This window comes from Mobula birostris, chromosome 21 (assembly GCF_030028105.1).
Source record: "Mobula birostris isolate sMobBir1 chromosome 21, sMobBir1.hap1, whole genome shotgun sequence".
NCBI classification, from domain to species: Eukaryota; Metazoa; Chordata; class Chondrichthyes; order Myliobatiformes; family Myliobatidae; genus Mobula; species Mobula birostris.
Window position 1 is genome coordinate 34,556,581 of NC_092390.1, and position 22,007 is coordinate 34,578,587.

Genomic DNA, 22,007 nt, shown 5'->3' on the forward strand with positions numbered 1-22,007 from the left:
GTGTAACTCTGGAATGATTTTTCGAGTGCGATTGTATCTTAAGAATCATTGTAAATTATCCTCTTCAGATATGTCTGGTAATTAAAGTTTCAAAGCAGAGGTTGGTCTTGTCTTGACAAAAATCAAAAGAACACAAGCAACAATTCCTTAACAGCATGATTCTATGCTGCTCAGCGTGGTGGAGGAATGGCTTGGAAGGGGGTATGACTGGCGAGTGGCAGTGGAAGAATTTTGGGCATAATTAATGGAATTTCAAAATAGAATAACAAAAAATATGATATCTCTGGTCAATATGTACTTATTGATAACATTATAAAACATTTTGAACTTTAAAGTGAAAGGGATGATTGCCATTCTCACACCATACGAGTCAATTGAATTAATCGGATAGAACCACAGAAGTTGTTTGAGAATTCAGCATTTCCCCACCTTACAGCAGTTTGAGTGCCATAAATATTCCATCACAGAATTCATAGACTACCCCCAAATAACTTGGCATATTAAATATGTTTGATCTTACATGCCTTGGGTGTGAAAAAATAAACACAACATCATAAAGAGGCAGCATTTTTGATCATTTTTTGTCAAAAATCACAACATGAATGGTTCTCTGGGGACACAATCACTCCATGGGGCTATCCTGTAGTTAGGAATCAATGGTAAAGATTGAGTTTAATTCCAGGCAGAGATTGAATTGTTGATTGGTGAAGAGGCTTGAGTATTCAGCCATTAGTATAGCCCCACTGGCCCAGTTGTCACAATTACATCCATGTGACCAAATAACCAACTAAAGCAAACAGCTTTGGCATGTGGATGGAAACTGGGGTACCTAGATGAAACCTATGTGGTCACAGGCAGAACAAATACAATTCTTACAGACAGTGGTGGGAATTGAACCTAGATCACTGCCTCTGTAATAGTGTTATGCCAATGACAACGCTATAAAAGTAACCCTTATCACTCCTTGCAGGTAGGTAGAAAGTATGGGGACATAGTAGATTTACACAGACCCAAGGGGACCAGGCTCAGTCAATGAGCTGAAGTGGTCGACCTGTCTGAAGAATCACCCAACATCATGCCTACAGCACTAAAGTTGGCAAGGGTTCTGCATTTTGTCCACATTGGCATTTTGTCCACAAGAGGCTCAGGGGGCAGGGCCTCACATCATTGGACCAAACCAATTTTTTAAAGAGACATGACCAGCAATTGAAAGCACTCAGTGTAACTGTGAGTCTCTCCACCCATAACACAACAGCCGCTGCAGCTCTTCAGCAAACCTTCAGTGTCCCTCTTCAGAGTAGGCAGGAAATTCTGTGGGACAGTGTAATTTCCAAATACTGGTGCCATCTCAGTCAGGGGAGATAAAACGAAAGAAGTTCAAAGTGAGTGAAAGTATGTTGAAAGGAATAATGGACAATGCCAAAAATTTGAGTGACACACAGAAAATGCTGGAGGAACTCAGCTAGCCAGGCAGAATCTATGGAAAAGAGTACAGTTGACGTTTTGGGCCGAGACCCTTCGACAGGACTGGGGAAAAACAGATGAGTAGTGCATTGAAAGGTGGAAGGAGGGAAGAGAGAAACACAAGGTAATAAGTGAAACCAGGAGGCACAGGGTAAAGTAAAGAGCTGGTAAGTTGATTGGTGAAACAGATACAGGGCTGAAGAAGGGGATTTTGACAGGTGGGGATAGAAGGCCATGGAAGAAATAAAAGGGGGAAGGAGTACCAGAGGGAGGCAATGGGCAGGCAAGGAGATAAGGTGAAGGAAGGAAAAAGGGATAGAGACTGGTGAAGGAAAGGGTGGAGAGAGGACCATTACCAGAAGTTTGAGCAATCGATGTTCATGCCATCAAGTTGGAGGCTACACAGATGGAATATAAGGTGTTGTTCCTCCAACCTCAGTGTGGCCTCATCGTGATAATAGAGGACCCTATGGATTGACATATCAGAATGGGAATGGGAAGTGGAATTAAAATAGGTGGCCACTGGGAGATGCCACTTCTTCTGGTGGACAAATCAAAGGTGCTTGGCACAATGGTGTCCCGAACTACATCAGGTCTCACTGATATAGAGCAAGCCACAGTGGGAATACCAGACACAGCTTATGACCCCGACAGATTCACAAGGGAAGTGTCGCCTGAACTGGAAGGGCTGTGTTGGGTCCTGAATGGTAGTGAGGGAGGAGGTGTAGGGGCATGTGTAGCACATTAACTTCTATATTACTGACAACCACTCATACCCCTAATCCTCAGATACCCCTGGCTGTCCCAGCAGAACCCATGATCAACAAGGGGAATCTTCAGTGTGAAGTAGCCTTAAGTCTTCTGTAGATCTAGTCCTGCCCTCAAGGATAGACAAGTCGGTTCCGACCAATGTGAATATGTGTGTCCCAGTTTGGCCTAGTGAGGCCGCACGGTAACTAGAGAGAGGGAATCTCCAGCCCAACCAGTCTGGAAATCTTGCAGCTAAGCCTAAAGGATCCAGTTGCCAGGTCCCAGGGAGAGGAAAGACTCCAATATGCAGACCCTTAGACCTTTTTCCCAGGGGCGCAAGGACCTTTTGAAGCACCTTGTTGCCGTCGCCTGAGGATGCGATAGAGCCTCGTAGACCTCGGGAAGAGACTCGGATATCGGTTGCACCACCCTTGCCATCTAAGAAACCTCAGCAAACCTGACGCATGGTGCGATCATTTGATGTGGCCAGAGGGCACCCAAACAGCTTACAGCTTTCAGGGCAGGGGATATCACTGTTCAATCGGTTCATTAGGTGCATTTAATGTCAGAGAAATGTATATAATATACATCCTGAAATTCTTTTTCTTCGCAAACATCCACGAAAACAGGAATGCCCTAAAGAAAGAATGACAGTCAAATGTTGGAGCCCCAAATCACCCCTCCCATGCATAAGCAGCAGCAAAGCAATGACCACCCCCCCCCCCAGCAAAACATCAACAGCATATCGAAAAGCGGCCAAACATGTGGCCCTGAGAACTGGTCACTTTTCCTCAAAGCGCCAAAGTCAGACTGTAACTCCAGGTCAGGGTCTTCAAAAGAACCTTGAAAGGGAAGAAAGGAGGTATCAAAGATAGAAATAGAGCTGTTTCTGAAGAAGCAAGCAAAGGAGTCGCTGTTAAGTGCCATCATGTTCCTAAGCTCCGAATGGACTGTTCGACTGCCAGTTTGTTATACTCCACTGGTCTGTCTGGAACAGGAGGACGAGGTTGGGGTTCCTGGGGCCAAAGATCTCATCCAACACTGCAAGCAGAAATGGACCAGGGCGAGAGAGGATTTGCTGAAGTCCACCAGGAAGGCAGGAACCAAGCCAAACTGAAGGAGCGGTTTGATCAAGGCACAACTCAGCAGGCATGTGGATGTCAGCAAGTTAGACTGGCAGGAAGAATTTAAAAGGAGAGCATTTTTTCTTCAGCGGTTTGATCAAGAAACGAGTGTGCAGGCGCATGGATATCAGCGAGTTAGACCAGTGGGAAGAATTTAAAAAGAGAGCATTTTTTCTTCAGCAGTTTGATGAAGGCACGACTGAGCACACGTGTGGACACGTAAGTTAGACCAACGGGAAGAATTTAAAAAGAAAACAGCTTTATAGAGCGGGCACTTGAGTGGACGGAACGAGAGTAGGAGGACTTCGGTGATAAATGGGTCTAGGCGAGGTAAGCTCCTTGTGTAGAATAGAAACCGAAGGTATGTCTGTGAGGCCAGTGTTCTGTACTGGGTGTCAGATGTGGGATGTTTGGGAGACTCATAGCCTCCCGAATGGCCACATCTGTGCCAGGTGCGTCGAGCTGCAGCTCCTTACGGACCAGGTTAGGGAACTGGAGATGCAGTTCGATGACCTTCGTCTGGTCAGGGAAAGTGAGGAGGTGATAGGGGAGGTGATCCCAGGTTCTGGGATGTTTCTGATTGTGTCTATGATATCCTGAAGTGGGAAGGTGAACAGCCAGAGGTCGTTGTACACATTGGTACCAATGATATAGGTAGGAAAAGGGAGGAGGTCCTGAAAACAGATTACAGGGAGTTAGGAAGCAAGTTGAGAAGCAGGACATCAAAGATAATAATCTCAGGATTACTCCCTATGCCATGTGACAATGATAAATAGAATGAGGTGGAGGAAAAATGCATGGCTGAGGGATTGGCGCAGGGGGCAGGGATTCAGATTTCTGGATCACTGGGCCTATTTTGGGGCAGGTGTGACCTGTACAATAAGGATGGGTGCACTTGAATCCGAGGGGGACCAATATCCTGGGAGGGAGGTTTGCTAAGGCTATTGGGGAGAGTTTAAACTGGAATTGCTGGGAGGTTGGAACCGAACTGAAGAGGCGGAGGAAGGGTTGGCTGGCCAACAAATATGGAAAGCTTGTAGGCAGTGTGAGAGGGAGGATAGGTAGGCGATAGAGGAGAGATGCACTCAGACAGATGGTTTGAGATGTGTCTATTTTAATGCAAGGAGTATCATGAGAAAAGCGGATGTGCTCAGAGTGTGGATCACTACTTGGATCTATGAAGGTGTGGCCATTACAGAGACTTGGATGGCTCAGGGGCAGGAATGGCTACTTTAAGTGTGAGGCTTTAGATGTTTCAGAAAGGACAGAGAGAGAGGCAAAAGAGGTGGGGGCATGGCACTGCTGATCAGAGATAGTGTCACAACTGCAAAAGGAAATCATGGAGGGAGGACCACAGTCTGTGCAGATATCCTCCTCGCTGAAGATCAAGACTGGCGCACCCCTAAGGGGTGTGTGCTTAGCCCACTGCTCTACTCTCTGTATGCACATGACTGTCTGGCTAGGCATAGCTCAAATAACATCTATAAACCTGCTGACGATACAACCATTGTTGGTAGAATCTCAGGTGGTGATGAGAGGGCATAAAGGAATGAGATATGCCAACTAGTGGAATGGTGCAGCAGCAACAATGTGGTACTCAATGTCAGTAAATTTAAAAGAGCTGATAGTGGACTTCAGGAAGCGTAAGATGAAGGAGCACATACCAATCCTCATAGAGGGGTCCAAAGTGGAGAGAGTGAGCAGCTTCAAGTTCCTCGGCATCAAGGTCTCTGAGGATATCACCTGGACCCAAAATATCGATGTAGTCGTAAAGAAGGCAAGACAGCTGCTATACTTTATTAGGAGTTTGAAGAGATTTAGCATGTCAACAAATACACTCAAAAACTTCTATATTTTTACCGTGCAGAGCATTCTGACAGGCGGCATCACTGTCTGGTATGGAGGAGCTACTGCACAGGACCGTAAGAAGCTGCAGAAGGTTGTAAATTTAGTCAGTTCCATCTTGGGCACTAACCTACAAAGTACCCAGGACATCTTTATGGAGCAGTACTTCAAAAAGGCAGCGTCTCTTCTTAAGGATATCGGTACCCAGGGCATGCCGTTTTCTCACTGTTACCATCAGGTAGGAGATACAGAAGCCTGAAGGCACACACTCAGCGATTCAGAAACCGTTTTTTTAATATACAGTATTTCTTTTTGGCATATTTTTAAAAATCTATTCAATATATGTAATTGATTTAATTGTTCATTTATTATTATGTCTATTTTATTTAAATTATATTTCTCTCTCTGCTAGATTATGTATTGCATTGAACTGCTGCTGCTAAATTAACAAATTTCACGTCACATGCCGGTGATAATAAACCTGATTCTCATTCTGATTGTCTACTGAGTCTCTGTGGGTGGAAGTTTGAAATAGGAAGGGGTGAATAACTCTACCGGGTGTTTTTTCATAGACCACCCAATAGGAACAGGGACATCGAGGAGCAGATAGGGAGACAGATTCTGGAATGGTGTAATAACAACACATTGTCGAGATGGGAGATTTTAATTTCCCCAATATGGATTGGCATCTCCCTAGAGCAAGGGGTTTAGATGGGGTGGAGTTTGTTAGGTGTGTTCAAGAAAGTTTCCTGACACAATATGTAGATAAGCCTACAAGAGGAGAGGCTGTACTTGATCTGGTATTGGGAAATGAACCTGGTCAGGTGCCAGGTCTCAGTGGAAGAGCATTTTGGAGATAGTGATCACAATTCTATCTCCATTACCAGTGCGCATGCGCCGGTCGTGCATGCAGCCTGTTACAGCCGTTCCGACTAGTTTTTTACTTCTTTCTTCTTACTTTTTTAACTTATGTTATTTGCTGTATTTTTTTTTCACAGTAACACGTTGAAGCTGCACCCTCTCTAACATGCTGGTGGAGAGAGTTTTATTTGGGTATTTAGCGCTGGAAATAGTTACATGCGGACACGTCTTATTAGCAGGGCAGCAATATGGTCGCATTGTTTATTCCAGGGACCAGCTGATTGCGCTTACACCGGCTGGTTTAGCGAGCAGAGCGGCGGACACCCTGGCTGAAATCTGGAGGAAAACACACAGATGTTGCAGAAGGGGATCACAAAGGCGAGGAAAGAGGAGCAGGTCGAGACAACAGAGACTTATGGAGAAGAGGAGTTCGGTGGGTAATAAAATGGATGAGTTCATAGTGCTAGCCAGGCGTCAGAGAACATTTCGGGAGAGCAGTGTTATGTGTTTTACTGAAACGGGGCTGCACGAGGACATACCCGATCAAAACTTTTCCATGGATGGCTTCCAGACCGTTTGGGCTGACCGGAAGTGCACTGAGAGCGGTAAGCGACAAGGAGCTGGGGGCTTGCTGTTCTGGTTAACAACGGATTGTGCAATCCTGGTCATATTACGATCGAGGAATGTGTCTGTAGACCGGATATTGAACTTTTTGCTGTTGGACTCCGGCCGTATTCCACTGAGATACAGCACTGCACGTCACGGGAGGTTGTTCCTGCCTGTGGCCATCGAACTTTGCAGCTCCTCCCGTGGAGGGTCAGACACTCTGAGCCAATAGGCTGGTCCTGGACTTATCTGGCATGGTTTGCATATTGTTGTTTGATTGTTTGTGGTTTTTGTATTGCTATATTTATACTGTATTCTTGGTTGGTGCGGCTGTAACGATACCCAATTTCCCTGGGGATCAATAAAGTATATCTACCTATCTATCTGTCTATCTATCTATAGCATTGGAGAGGGATTGGAAGAGACAAGTTAGGAATGTGTTTAATTGGAGTAAGGAGAAATATGAAGCTATCAGGCAGGAAAGTGGAAGTATAAATTGGGAGCAAATGTTCTCAGGGAAATGTACAGCAGAAATGTGGCAAATGTTCAGGGGATATTTGCATGGCGTTCTGCATAGGTACATTCCAATGAGACAGAGAAAGGAACCTCTAGCGATGGTAGGGTATAGGAACTGTGGTGTCAAGTCAAGTCAAGTCACTTTTTATTGTCATTTCGACCATAACTGCTGGTACAGTACACAGTAAAAACCAGACAACGTTTTTCAGGACCATGGTGCTACATGAAACAATACAAAAGCTATACTGAACTACGTAAAACAGCACAAAAACTACACTAGACTACAGACCTACTCAGGACCGCATAAAGTACAGAGAACAGTGCCGGCATTACAATAAATAATAAACAAGATAATAGACAGCAGAGGGCAGTAGGTTGGTAGCCCGATGGCTTGAGGAAAAAACTGTTACATAAATAAGCACTGAATGGCAGCATCCAGGATCACGTCTGTTTGTGTACTCCCACCGAGTATTTCATTGGAGTCGGATGTAATCCAATTTAATGTCCATTGGAGAGCAGGATGGCTATTGAAAATCTAGTCAAGAAGAAAAGAAAAGCTTGCAAAAGGTTCAAATCTAGGTAATGATAGAGATCAAGAAAATTATAAGGCTAGCAGGAAGGAAATTAAGAATGAAATTAGGAGAGCCAGAAGGAGTCATGAGAAGGCCTTCGTGAGCAGGATTAAGGAAAAGCCCAAGGCATTCTACAGGTACGTGAAGAACAAGAGGATAGGACGTGAGAGAATAGAACAAATCAAGTGTGATAGTGGGAAAGTATGTATGGAACGGGAAGAGGTAGCAGAGGGATTTAATGAATATTTTGCTTCAGTATTCACTACGGAAAAGGACGTGGGTGATTGCAGGGATGACTTACTGTAGACTGAAAAACTTGAACATATAGACATTAAGACAGAGGATGTGTCTGGAGCTTTTGGAAAGTATCAAGTTGGATAAGTCACCAGGACCTGACGATATATACCCCAGGCTACCTTGGGAGGTGAGGGAGGAGTTTGCTGAGCCTCTAGCGATGATCTTTGCATCATGAATCAGGACGGGAGAGGTTCAGGAGGATTGGAGGGTTGCAGATATTGTTCCCTTATTCAAGAAAGGGAGTAGAGATAGCCCAGGAAATTATAGACCAATGAGTCTTACTTCAGTGGTTGTTAAGTTGATGGAGAAAATCCTGAGAGGCAGGATTTATGAATATTTGGAGAGGCATAATATGATTAGGAATAGCCAGCATGGCTTTGTCAAAGGCAGGTCGTGCCTTATGGGCCTGATTGAATTTTTTGAGGATGTGACTAACAGGTTGATGAAGGTAGAGCAGTAGATGTAGTAGAAAGTAGAGCAGATCTTCATGGTAAGAAAAAATTTGGACTCAAGGACTGTACCGGATGTTTGGCAATACCTCATGGACTGGGAGGAATTTGGACCGAAGGAAAGGCACTGGGTGCCTGAAAAAGACATTTTTGAATCCAGTTCTCATCACGACTACCATCAGCATCTCTTCAAGCAGCCAGGACTGTCAGGAGTTGGCTGCAGTTTAGCAGGTTCCTGTTATGAGGTCACCACAACGCTCTTAAAAATAACATGTAAATGCAGCATTGCCCATGCAAAAGAAGTTTTGCACAGGGAATGGCAACATTCACCTCACAATCAAGTCTCTGGATCCAGACAGATCTGCACCAGCACACGCTGTAGGCCCTGGTCCTCAAAGGCATCAAAATTCAGCTGCACTGTGTTCAGCATGCACGCAGTGGAATGTTACGAGTAGAGATATTTCAGGACAAATATGACTTATTCCAGGTTAAATCAATTTAGTTTCAATACCTTGAAAGATATTGTGCTATGCAATGGAATTTCTAGGCATATGAATGATAGAAGTTGGGCATTTTTTTTTCAGAACTGCTGTTTGTTGATGGGGTGGGTGGGTTTTAATGTACAACAATCTTGTTCATCCAGTCTAGATTTCAACTTGGAGACCTGCCAAGCTGTATCCAAGAAACCAAGGGCATTGCTAGTTCTGAGAACCTCAGTGTTACCAAATCCTCAGCCTTCTGTGAAGGGGCAAAACAGGGAAACACAAATAGTTAAAAGGCAGTCTGTGATGACTGCCAGGTATCCTAAGTAGGCAGATAAAAGTTCAGCCAGTCAGGGTGGGTCTGATGGGCAATGTGATTTATTACTGGTGCTATCCAAGCCTGGCTTGCGATTGGATCCAGGCAGCTCTGCGTCAGCCTGTATTGTTGTTTCAGTGGCATCATTTTTTTTTAAAGAAACAACTGGTTTCGTTTTCTCGGATAAGTTTCTATTCACCATCAGGAAATTTTTGTCGATCTGTTAGTGCAGGAAATCAAAACATAGGACACCCTTCTCCATCGAATCTACATTAAAAGTCCATCTGAAGCTCTGAAAAATTCAAAGAATATTATTTCAAATGAACATAATGAGTTACAGAACACTGTAAATTTTCCTGTATTTAAATTTATTTTTTAACTATTGCACATAAGCTTGATTATGGAAGGATGCGAAATGCATTGCTATAACTGTATTTGGCACACAATGTTGGTACTGTGCATTCATAGACACATCTTTAAAGGCAGATAAGGATGCTTGTGTCAAAAGTAAATCGTGCCCTCTTGTCCGTGACTCCCCTACTATAGGAAGCTTTCGCCCTATATCCAATCCATCCAGACCTTTCAGTATTCGATAGGTTTCAATGAGATCCCCCTACCTCATCAACTAAACTGCAGTCAGTAGAGGCCCAGGGCCATCAAAAGCTCCACATAGGTTAACCCTTTAATGCCTGGAATCATTCTCATGAACCTCCTTTGGAGACTGTCCAATGCCAGCATATATTTTCTTAGATAAAAGGCACAATTCTCCAAGGCACAACTGCTCACAATTCTCCAAGTGTGGTCAGACCAATGCTTTATAAAAGCATCAGCATTATGTACAGTACTTGCTTTAACATTTTAGTCCCCTTGAAATGAATATTAACATTGCATTTGCCTTCCTCACCACCGTCTCAACTTGCAAGTTAACCTTTAGGGAATCCTACACAAGGACTCACAAATCCCTTTACCACTCAGGTTATTGAATTTTCTCCCCACTTAGAAAATAGTATACGTGACCATAACTTCCCTACACTATATTCCATCTGCTACTTCTTTGTCCATTCTTCCAATCTGACTCAGTCCTTCTATAAACTCCCCACTTCCATACCTCAATTTGCCCCTCCACCGATCTCCAGATCATCTGCAAACATGGCCACAAACCCATCAATTCTGTCATCAAATCATTGTGAAAAGAACACCACTACTCACTGGCACCCAACCAGAAAAGGTCTGAATTATTCCCTATCTTTGCCTCTTTCCAGTCAACCAAACTTATGTATATCCATGCGAGAATCTTAACTGTAATACCATGGTTCCTTTTCTTGTTAAGCTGCCTCATGTGCAGTACCTTGTCAAAGGATTTCTGAGTAATGCATGAGATCATGAAAAGGCAATGCCACTTCATTGGACATGAGATTAGGAAAGAGGAGTTAGAATGCACTGTAATTATGGGAAAGATTGAAGGGAAAAAAGCAAGAGGAGGACAAAGACAAATGATGATGGAGACAGCAGCCAGAGAACTGGAAATGAATATCAATGAATTGATCCACTTGACCCGAAACAGCAGTGTGTGGGCCATGGCAGTCTAAGCTAAAACTGGGCATGGCACCTGATGATTAAGATGATACCCTATGATCTTATGGTAATGAACTGAAAAGATGGTCAATCAGACGGAGAGTAGTGTGAGGTAGTGAAATCGGATCTGTTGCATGTAGCTCAGTCTATTGGGGAAAATACAAAAAATATGGACAATAGTCAAAAATGCACAGTTTGCTCACTCAGAATGTCATGGTTCACTATTGCACTCGATGAGTGAAATAAAACCTCACAATCCTCATTCAATCATCGCCCTGCCCACCTGATTCTTCACCAACTCTCCCTCTCCAATTATAGATCTGCCAGTCAGTCAAAACCACTGACACCAGCCCATTTGAGAATTGCCATGAATCACACCACCCATCAACTTCCTTTACTGACACCCCTTTACTCAAATATCAATCTCCAGCTCTGGTGTTCCTTTTTGGTCTGGAGTCCAGCACACCTATTCTATTCCCAGCCTAACATCCTTCCCTGATGTTGGCCACCAACCTCCAAATAATCTGAACTCCTCTAATAATTGTACCTCTTCCCACCCTGTACATTCTCCTTAAGACATTGCTACCAGTCTTTACAATGTTAGCCTTTCATTTGAATGTCATACGTCAGTACTGATGCACACCTGAAAAGATGTCATTGGGTCATATTCTTCAAACTCACAGCCTGCAATGCCTACCCACCCTTTTAACCTGAGCAGGATTCAGACTACTATCTGACCAATCTCCATTCGCTGCAAGTCCACCCATGAAACCCAGTGATTTGTGTCTTTCAAACATATGAGCATTGAATGCTGTGGTCCTGCCCAGTGTGTGCTCTCATGACCACTGATCATAGTGCTCAGCTCCACCAACACAGGCCTGACATTAGCCAGGGGTGGAATGTGCACTGCAACCAGGAAGGTGACAGAAGATTCCCTCAGCAGATAGAATGGATGACACTCTCCCACCAGATGCTCTAGGTCAGGGGAACAGGACTTAGCTGTACACTATAATCAGAAGCAAACACTACCACCTCTGCCTTTACCCAATGCCATTGTCTAGGCTATACAGTGGAAAGTGAAGGCCTTCGAATGAAACACTATGTCCAGAGTGCCAGGGGTGAGCCATGTTTCTGTGAAGCACAGTACACAGCAGCCTGATGTACTCCAACCTTGCTCTGAGTTTCTCAATATTATTTTTCAAATTCTGAACATTAGGCAGGAGGATACTAGGGTTTGGAACCTCATCACCCCATGTTACCTGAAAGTCATCCAGGCAGTAGTGGTTTCTTAAAGAGAACCTGCACTCACTACCTGAGTGGTCTGTTGATGAGTATTCTGATTTTGAAGATCAGATTTTATAAACTTCTGATAACAATGCTGCTAACTGAAATACCACTGACCAAAATTGTAGATTCCAGCTATAATAGTCATAATTGGGAATATTTCATGTTTCTTTTCAGAGCTGCACATACATGATTTGCCACTCTTTAGCACCATGTTACCCACCAAGCACATCATCCAGCTGGACATCCAACTTTGCCTGAACACAGGAACCCAGATGTCCACATTAATCATACCCATCAACATAATCAAGTGCACTAATTTCCACCAAACTCTTGCAGAAAATTTTAACTGAATCTCAGACACACATATCAGCTGTTGCTAACTTCAAGGTTTTCTAGATTTTATCTTGTCAACTGGCAAATAAAACAGGGAAAGCACAGTAGAAATTTGCTATTACTCCATTAGACAAGACAGATCATTCATTTGGACCAGGTGTGGAGGAACAGCTGGATCCCCAGGAGGAGAAGGAAACAAAAGGTTAGACCTGAATCAGAGCTTCAGAGGAACAAATAAGCAACTTCATGAAACTATCCAACACAATGTCCCCACTAAGCCACCAACTGAGAGGCCTCTTTAAATCATCAGAGACTGCCAGAAACTTGTGCCAGCCACAATTAACTTGACAAGATTAAATCAAAAACACAAGGGTTTAATAACTCAAGTTAAGATATTGATTAGTAAATACAGGTGCTCAAAAACCCTAGAAGGGAAGCTGCAGGGCTCAAGACAATTTCATTTAGAAATACTGCATGGAACAGGCCTTCCCAGTCCTTTGAGTCACGCTGTCTCGCAACTCGCAGTTTAACACTAGCCTAACCACGGCACGATTTACAATGACCAATTACCCTACTAACTTGTACATCTTTGGATGTTTGGAGGAAATTGGAGCAGCCGGAGAAAACGGACACATTACACAGGGATGACATTAAAAGTCCTTACAGAGATGCCTAGGTTGAACTCCGATCACTGTAACAGTGCCGTACTAATGTTGTCTTGTGCAGAGATGGAGGTCCAGTGTTCTGCTGTGCAGAGATGGAGACATAGAAACAAAGCATGTGCCAACCTGTAAGGTTGAAAACAATCTTTCTCATTCAAATTGCCAATGAGAAGTAATACAGTTCCAGGCCATTTTCCTTTCTGAAAGAGCTGTTTCATCAGGTGCACCTTAACATTCCTTTTTGGCAGAAGTTGTATCATATGCACATTCTCAATCAATCTAACAATCAGTAAGACCAGACCAAATCAGTCTCTGGAGTCTTTTAGTTACAAATTTAGGAAAGACTGGGAGTTCATTTCCCATTTAGTTAATCTAATGGAATGCTATTTCACAAAACTTGAGGAAATAACTCCAGAGATTCAACATTTTAAAGTGCAAGAGATTCAGGAAAAAAGTATATGAATACTTTGTAATCGTAGACTCGTACCCATCACAGCTATGCTGCTATTTAGGGGGTCTAACAATAGTGCCCCTGATTTTTACATTAGATATCAGTCTGGTGCATATGGTGAAGGCACGTAGAAAAAGGTAAATACCCTTTCTCAATGGTATTAGTCCATGGCATAAAAAGGTTGGAATCCACTGACCTAGATCATGTGAAACACATATTACAATATTCAAGAAAGATTGGTGGGGAAAATGATCTGCCTCGCCACCAATTTGATTTTGTAAACTACTTGCAAAGCAACTATGAAGATGCAGTTCAAAATTTAGAGAAAGCAGAAGGGGTTCTGTGAAAGAATCACATAGATGGATGGGAAAGAATAAATGTTAAATCCTATGGAAACTACGCCTGGATTTGTTACCACTTGGGACAACTGACCAACCCCAATCCTACATCTACAATCTGGAGATGATCTGTAAAGTGCCCAGTGATGGCCTTCACTATACAGCAATGATAGCTGATGTGTACGGCGAGAAGGTATAGTCATTGTTGACTTCTACTGCTGAACATAATCACTTATATTGTGAGGTCAAGAGTCCGTCTTGCTGTACGAGAGGTCCATTCAAGAGCCTAATAACAGCAGGACAGAAGCTTCCCTTGAGCATGGTTTCACACGCTTTCAGGTGTTTGCATCTTCTGCCAGGTGGGAGAGGGGAGAAGGAAGATCATCTGGAGTGGATTATGCTGGCTGCTTTACTGAGGTAGTGAGAAGTGTGGACGAGTCCACAGGGCGGAGGCATGTTACCATGATAGGCTAAGCTGTGTCCACAATTGCATTCTCTTGTGGTCTCGTGCAGAGCAGTTGACACAAGAGGCTGTGATGTGGCCAGAGAGAATGATGTCAACGCTGCATCAATAAAATTCTGTCAGAGTCCACAGGGATATACCAGATTTCTTTTGCATTAGAAAGCATTCTCGACTGTGGCGTCAACACGATTGTACCAGGGATGTACAAAGTGAATGCTCCCTTGTACATTTTCCTCAGTTGGCTAAATGTTGTGTTGGTATAGTTGTCAATCATTGCGTGTAAGGATATCAATGCCACCTGAAAATTGCAGAGAGCATGACATTTTTACCAACAATGATGATTTGCAGGAACAAAATTGGAAACCGTGTTTCAGAACAATGCAAAGGTAATCGCAAGTTACATATAAGGAGTAATACTGTGGAAGAGGAACACATGGATGCAAATTTTTTAAGGCAAATAACAGATAAGATGGGATCTAGACTGGATTGCGACTAGATTATCATGGAGTGGGTATTGTGTTGGTGAGAAAGAATAATTAACAATTTTGTCCTGCATGGGCTGTTTAGAGAGTGACCACAACAGATAACATGCTGGGTGAAATCACAAAATGAAATCAAGGGTCTGAATCCGAACAAATGAAATTATGAGGACCCAATTGATTGGCAAACTATTCAATGGGTTGATAGTGAATGGGCGTTGTATGATGTTTAAAGAATGAACTACAACAATGGTTCATTCCTGAATGGCACAAAAATACATCAGGAAAGAAGAGTCAACCCTATGATGGAAATTCGAGATAGAGTCAGACCAAAACAAGCAGCAGTTTGAGGATTGGGAGCAGTTTAGAGTTCATCCAAGGAGGGCAGAAAGATTGATTAACAGTGGTAAGATGAAGTGTGAAAGTAAACTGGAAGGGAACATTAAACTGATAGTAAATATGGAGAAGTGAAAGAAGACAGTGACCAGGATTGCAGATAGCTTACAATTAGAAACAGAGAAAATGATAAATAATTGAAAAAGGATGCTCAGAATGACTCACTACACTGGCATTTTGGTGAGATGTAGACTATTTCTATGGCAAAACAATGCTTATATTGGCATGCAGGAAATGCTTCCAAATTACGTTCAGTTGCCTCAGTGTTATTAATAGACTTTGAATTCGAGTTTCTATTCACAATACAGAAGTAACTGATAGTATAAAAGGTTGTCAGGTGTAACATCGGACAAAACATCGTAGACTCAGCAGAAGAACCACCGCACAAACTGAGAAAGGAGCGCAAAGACCTTTCCATCCAACTAACATCATGAGGTAAAGGACTTTTCCTTGCAGTTTATCTATATGTACAGATTATTATAGAGCAGGTGGTTTATGAAAAATAGTGGATCATAGTGCACTAACTTTGAAATACCCAGAGTGGACACACACTGGCTAACACTGTAGTTGAATGACAAGATTGTAAGGTGATCCCTACGTTACTCTGCTGGAATGTAAACAGTGCAGGGAACTGCAGAGCTTTACTATTATTTCTTGTTATTAACATTTAATAAAACAACTGTAACCACAAGATTTGCATCTGATTCCTGACTTCTGAGGAGCCTTCTGTACTGTATGATTGCCAGATCCAGCAGGAAGTTCAAGGTATCAAAAATAATCCTTCTTAGCAGGAGAGACAAGAGGAGTAGGAGAGTAGGAGTCTGATCATCAGATTATCTGCACTTGTCTTCCTCAGACAGGGATCTTTGTTGGAATACGACTGAAAACAATGACAGTCAGAGAAAAATTGAGCAGTCAGAGCAATCACTTTACCATGGATTGATTTCTACTGGTATTTGTAAGGAGTTTGTACATTCTTTCCATGTGTGAGAATTTCCTCTGGGTTCACGGGAATCAGCTGCAAATCGCGTGGTTGCAGCAATTTTCTGAGCTGCTCCTTTTACATTTCAATGGTGTACGGGTTAGGCTGAGTGAGCATGTTGATACTGGAAACGTGGTGACACACTTGTCAGCTGCCTGGCGCAATTCTTTTTGATCTGATATGAAGCCAAACAATGCATGATTATGTTTATTCTCTCATGTTTTCATGTACATGTGACAAAGAAAGCTAATCTTTAATCTTCAAATTTTTCAACGTAGCAGGTGATTCAGCTCTGCCATACACTACATATATGTAGATTTGAGCACGTTGGAGCCCATGGGGTGCATTCTGAAGTAAGGTTGGACAGGGTGGAGAAGCTGCATCCATGGTGTGGCAAATTCCTCACTTTTGGGAGAAAGCAGGAAGCAGAGTTGATCTTAGAGTAGGTTTAAAGGTCGGCACATCATGATGGGCTGAAGGGCTTGTAAGGCGCTGTGAAGATCTATGTTCTATGCTGGTCTATGTTCTTTCAGAAAAGTGCAGCAGGATCAGGGGATGTTGCTCATGCAATTGCACTGTGAACTGGTCTGATAACTCGTAAATTGCCAGACTTCAGCGGACTTCACAAAACAGCTTTATCTCACTTACATTATTGATGTTCTCGGTATTTTAGACATTGTGTCTGACTATTGGTGGCTGTCTGGGGAAAGGCAGCACTTCTCTGCCCCTCGATCTGGAGCTTTGCTCAGGCTGTTGGCAAAAAAAAAAAAGAAAGTCTGCAATAGTGGGAGAGCTCAACGTCTGGTAATAAAACCAAGTGCAACATCAGTGTAGCGACGCAACAGATCAGCTGCCTCGGCTGTTCAGGAGACACATTTCCATCTTCATCACATGAATCAATTCTTCATATTGGGTTACTGATCTGAAACATTCTCCTTCCTCAGATGCAGACTGACATGCTGAGCATTTCCAGGTTTTCAATGCCATAATTATAGAAAAACTTCATCAAAAGGCAGCTTTCATACAGTTAGTAAATCTGCTCTTTATGGGATTGCAGGTCAGATCTGCATCAAGTGATCTGAGATGGAATTCATGATTATGTTTTTTCTCTCTTGCAGCAACACACCGGGAGATTTATTGAAAGAGAAGCTCGATCAGCTGCAGTGTCACTTCACATGGAGGCCACAGAAGGAAACTATTGACTTGGAAGATGTGGTGTACAGATTGCAAGATTCTATCGATATGAATGTGAAGTATAAAGATCAGTCCTACAACCAACTTGCTTTTTTAAATTGTTTGCAGGGCAAATGTGAGGAAGCAATTCAAAATTTAAAGGAAGCTGAAAAGATTCTGAGGGAGAACCACGAAGATGAATTTGAAAGAAGAAGCATCATCACCTATGGAAACTTTGCCTGGGTGCATTACCACATGGGACAACTGACCGAGGCCCAGTCCTACCTGGACAAGCTGGAGATGATCTGTAAACCGCTCAGTGACGGCCCTCGCTATACAGCAATGATCCCTGAGGTGTACGGGGAGAAGGGATGGTCATTGCTGAGTTCTGCTGCTGAATTCTATGAGGAGGCAAAGGAATGCTTTGCAAAGGCTCTGGAGCAAGATTCTGATAACACCGAGTGGATAATGGGATATGCGACTGCACTGTCTCGCCTGGAATCACTTTCTGGAACCCCAGAGAGTCGTGATCAGAGTCAGTCAGTGATGCATTTCCGACGAGTACTGGAGCTTGATCCAGATGATACTGTGGCCATGGTGCTGTTGGCTGTAAAACTGCAGAGGCTAAGGCAAAATGAGGAAGCAAATGAATTAGTTGAAAAAGCATTGCAGAAGACCTCTGATCTTCCATATGTGCTTCGCTATGCTGCAAAATATTATAGACAAAGGGGTCACTTGGAGAGGGCAATCCAGCTCTTGAAAAAAGCATTAGAAGTAACTCCACGCTCTTGTTTCTTACATCACCAACTTGGATTGTGCTACAGAAGTAAGCTGCAATACTCACGCAGCGGAGATCCTCGCAATCCTGAATTTCAGCAGAGAGCTGAGTTGATCAGTCTATGCAAGTATCACTTTGAAAAGTCATTTGAGCACCGTCGAAGGTCAGCTATTAAACCACAACTGGACTTTGCAGACATCTGCATAACAAATGGGGAGTATTCCAGAGCAGAGGCGGTTTACCGTAGATTGGTGAAGTTAGTGAACATTCGACCAGAAAGTATGCAGAGCACATGTCTGGCAGGTGGGTTATTTGAACTGCACCAGAAAAAATCCGAAACAAATGCTGTTCGCCTCTTCCTGAAAGGAGTGAAAATTGAATATAACTCAAGAGAACGGAAAGAATGTCGCATGAATTTGGAGGAATGGGCAGATAGGAAACTTCGTGTAAATGCACATGATAGCAAGGCTCTTGGTATCAAAGCGTTTCTGTATCAGCTGGAAGGGAACTAGGGTAGAGCAGCTGAATCCTTTGAGAAGGCCTTGGAGTCTGATCCTGGCAATGAGGAATTTGTGAATGCTCTTTCTCAATTACACATCTGAGCACCACGAGGATGTTTAAAAGATGTATTTCCATCTCTGATCTGAGGATAGGTTTTGTGGGGTGTTGCTTTACTATTATTGTGTTTCTTTTAAAAATATTATTTCCTCAAGTACCCTGAGCAAACTGAATTTAGTTGTGCATCTCTGGACTCTGGAATGTGGGGACTTGGGATACTGCAGCAAGTGGAGTAAAATGAGAAATCAAACATTTTTTCACATTGGTTTGTTTGACCTTTTAACCATTGAATGTATTTTACTTTTCACGTGTATTTTGATGTATAATCGTAACTCTGGAATGGTTTTTCAAGTGCGGTTGTATCTTAAGAATCACTGTAAAATGTACTCTTTAGATATGTCTGGTAATTAAAGCTTCAAAGCCGAGGTTGGTCCTGTCTTGACACAATCAAAGGAACGCAAGCAACAAATTCTTAACAGCATGGTTCCAACTTGCTGAATGTGGTGGAGGAATTGTTAGGAAGGGGAATGACTGGCGAGTGGCAGTGGAGGGGTTTTGGGAAAAATTCATGGAATTTCAAAAACATAATATTTTTAACAAAAAAAAAAGGATTAGATTTTTCATTCATCATAAACAACCAAGGACAATGTGACTGCAACACTCCAAACAAGATTGTGTGTGGCAATGGACTCATAATGTAATAAGAAGATGGAATGGTATAGTGCAAGGATCATGCCTATGATATCATGATAGCCAAAAGACTTTCCTGTGATATACATCGGCTTGGCTGCTGACAAGGTGCTAACCCTGTAATTAGACAATGGAAATCAGATATGCTTATAGACTAAGTGAGCTATTGTCCCATAAAATTTGCAAGGCTGGGGAAGAATGAGAAGGGAGATGAAGAAAAGAGAGCATATGACCACCAGCTCAGGATCAATCATCTGCAATTTGAAAGAGGGAAGGTGTCATCACCAATTAACTGAACACTTGTTCTTTATTCACCATTGTAGCATAGCAGTTACCACAATGCTACTACAGCTCAGGCATCAAAGTTCAGAGTTTCATTCTGATGCCATCTATAAGGAGCTTTTCTGTTTCTCCTCATGAATACCTGAGTTTCCTCTGGGTGATCCGCAGTTCCCCCGACATTCCAAAGTCAAACCTGTTAGTAGGGTGATTTGTTATTGTAAACTGTCCTGATACTATGCTGGGGTTATATAGGTGGGTTCTGGGTGGTGAGTCTCATTAGGCCAGTAGGGGCTGTTCCATGCTATATGTCTAAATAAAATAAAATTACACTTCATCTACTTGTGCACAAGGTGAAGAGCATGTCTCCTCTCAATACACTTTTTAAGTCTGAACAGAGGAATGTCATTTTTGTACAGAATTGACTGGCAGGTACAGATGTTGATCATTCCCAGTGACGAAACATTTTAATTCCGATTCCCATTCCCATTGTGACATCTCAGTCCATGGTCTCCTCTTGAGGCCACCCTCAGGATGGAGGAGCAACACCTTACGTTCCGTCTGGGCAGCCTCCAACCTGATGGCATGAATATTAATGTCTCCTTCCGGGGAGAAAAAAATTCCCACCCGCTTCCCTCTTCTTCTATTCCCCACTCTGGCTTCTTACCTCTTCTCGCCTCTCTATCACTTCCCCCTGGGTCCCTTCCTACTCCCCTTTCTCCTCTGGTCCACTCTCCTCTCCTGTTGGGTTCCTTCCACCACAGCCCGTTATCTTTCCTGCCTTCCTGGCGTCACGTTCACCAATCACCTAACTGTTCCCACTTCCCCTTCCCCAACAACTTTTTTAATCTGGCATCTTCCCCCTTTCCTTTCCAGTCATGAAGAAGGGTCTCAACCAGAAGCGTTAACTGTTTTATTCATTTCTATAGATGCAACTTGACCTACTGAGTTCTTCCAGCATTTTGTTGTGTTGATTTCTTGAAGCTGTGCATGTTTGAATTTCTTACTTGCAAAATTAATAACCATTCACAATACAGGTATTTAAAGTCAATAAAAATACTGCCTAACAATTGACAATACTTTAAATTTAGTAATGTAATTATTCCTTAGTTGGTGTGTACACCTTGAATACTTCTGTTAAATTCTTACCTCATCTCTGTAAGCCAAAATGGCTCCAGTTTGCAGCAGTAAAAATAGAAGCTACATTCATCAGATACGTTGCTTGCCTAAGCTGTCTGCGCCTATCTACAACCTATCGTTGTCTGGACATTTTGTCGATCCTTGCCTTGTCGCAACTTCCACAAAGGGGCGGGCTGTTGTTGGTTTAGAAACAACACAAGGACTGATCAGAAAATGCTGAGTGCTCAGCAGAACTTTGATCATTTTCAATATAATGCACACCATGCTCTGCCTGTCACCACTTAGACATGTTATGTTTCATATTTCATATTTCTGTTTTGCTCCTTATGAAGAAGAAGGCCATTCACCCCATTTAATTAATGCCGACTCCAAACTCTCTCACCAGAGTTTATTCCCCTCTAACCCTTCCCTCTAACAAGTTCATTCATATCATTTTGATTCAGCCTCTGAAAGTTATGCTGGAGCCAGTTTACAGCAACCAAATAAACTATCAGTTGAAGGAAACTGGAGCACCCAACCACAATGCTGCAATGCTAGCCCTTAACACTCTTTGCAGGTAGGTAGGAGGTATGGGGATGTGGTAGATTTACACAGACCCAAGGGGACCAGACTCAGTCAATGAGCTGAAGTGGTTGACCTGTCTGAAGAACCACCCAACATCATGCCTACAGCACTAAAGTTGGCAAGGGTTCTGTATTTTGTCCAGATTGGCATTTTGTCCATAAGGGACTCAGGAGGCAGGGGCACATATCATTGGAACAAACCAATTTTTTTCTAAAAGAGACATGACCAGCAATTGAAAGCACTCAGTGTAACTGTGAGTCTCTCAACCTAACACACCAGTCACTGCAGCTCTTCAGCAAACCTTCAAAACCCCTCATCATAGAAGGCTGGAAGTTTTCTGGGACAGTGTAATTTCCAAATACTGGTGCCACCTCAGTCAGGGGAAATAAAAAGGAAGAAGTTCAAAGTGAGTAAAAATATGATGAAAACAATAATGGACAATTGCCAAAAATTAGAGTAACACAGAAAATGCTGCAGGTACGGGATGTCTCGGATCAGGTCCAGAATATTCTGAAGGGGGAGTGCGAGCAGCCAGTGGTCTTGGTACATGTTGGTACCAATGACATAGATAGGACAA

The 22,007-nt window shown here is 42.9% G+C and overlaps 1 pseudogene; it reads left to right on the forward strand.

Moving 5' to 3' along the window:
* Window positions 1–17,331: 17,331 nt before the first annotated feature.
* LOC140185940 (interferon-induced protein with tetratricopeptide repeats 1 pseudogene) lies at window positions 17,332–18,711 on the forward strand (annotated as a pseudogene).
* The last annotated feature ends 3,296 nt before the right edge of the window (window positions 18,712–22,007 follow it).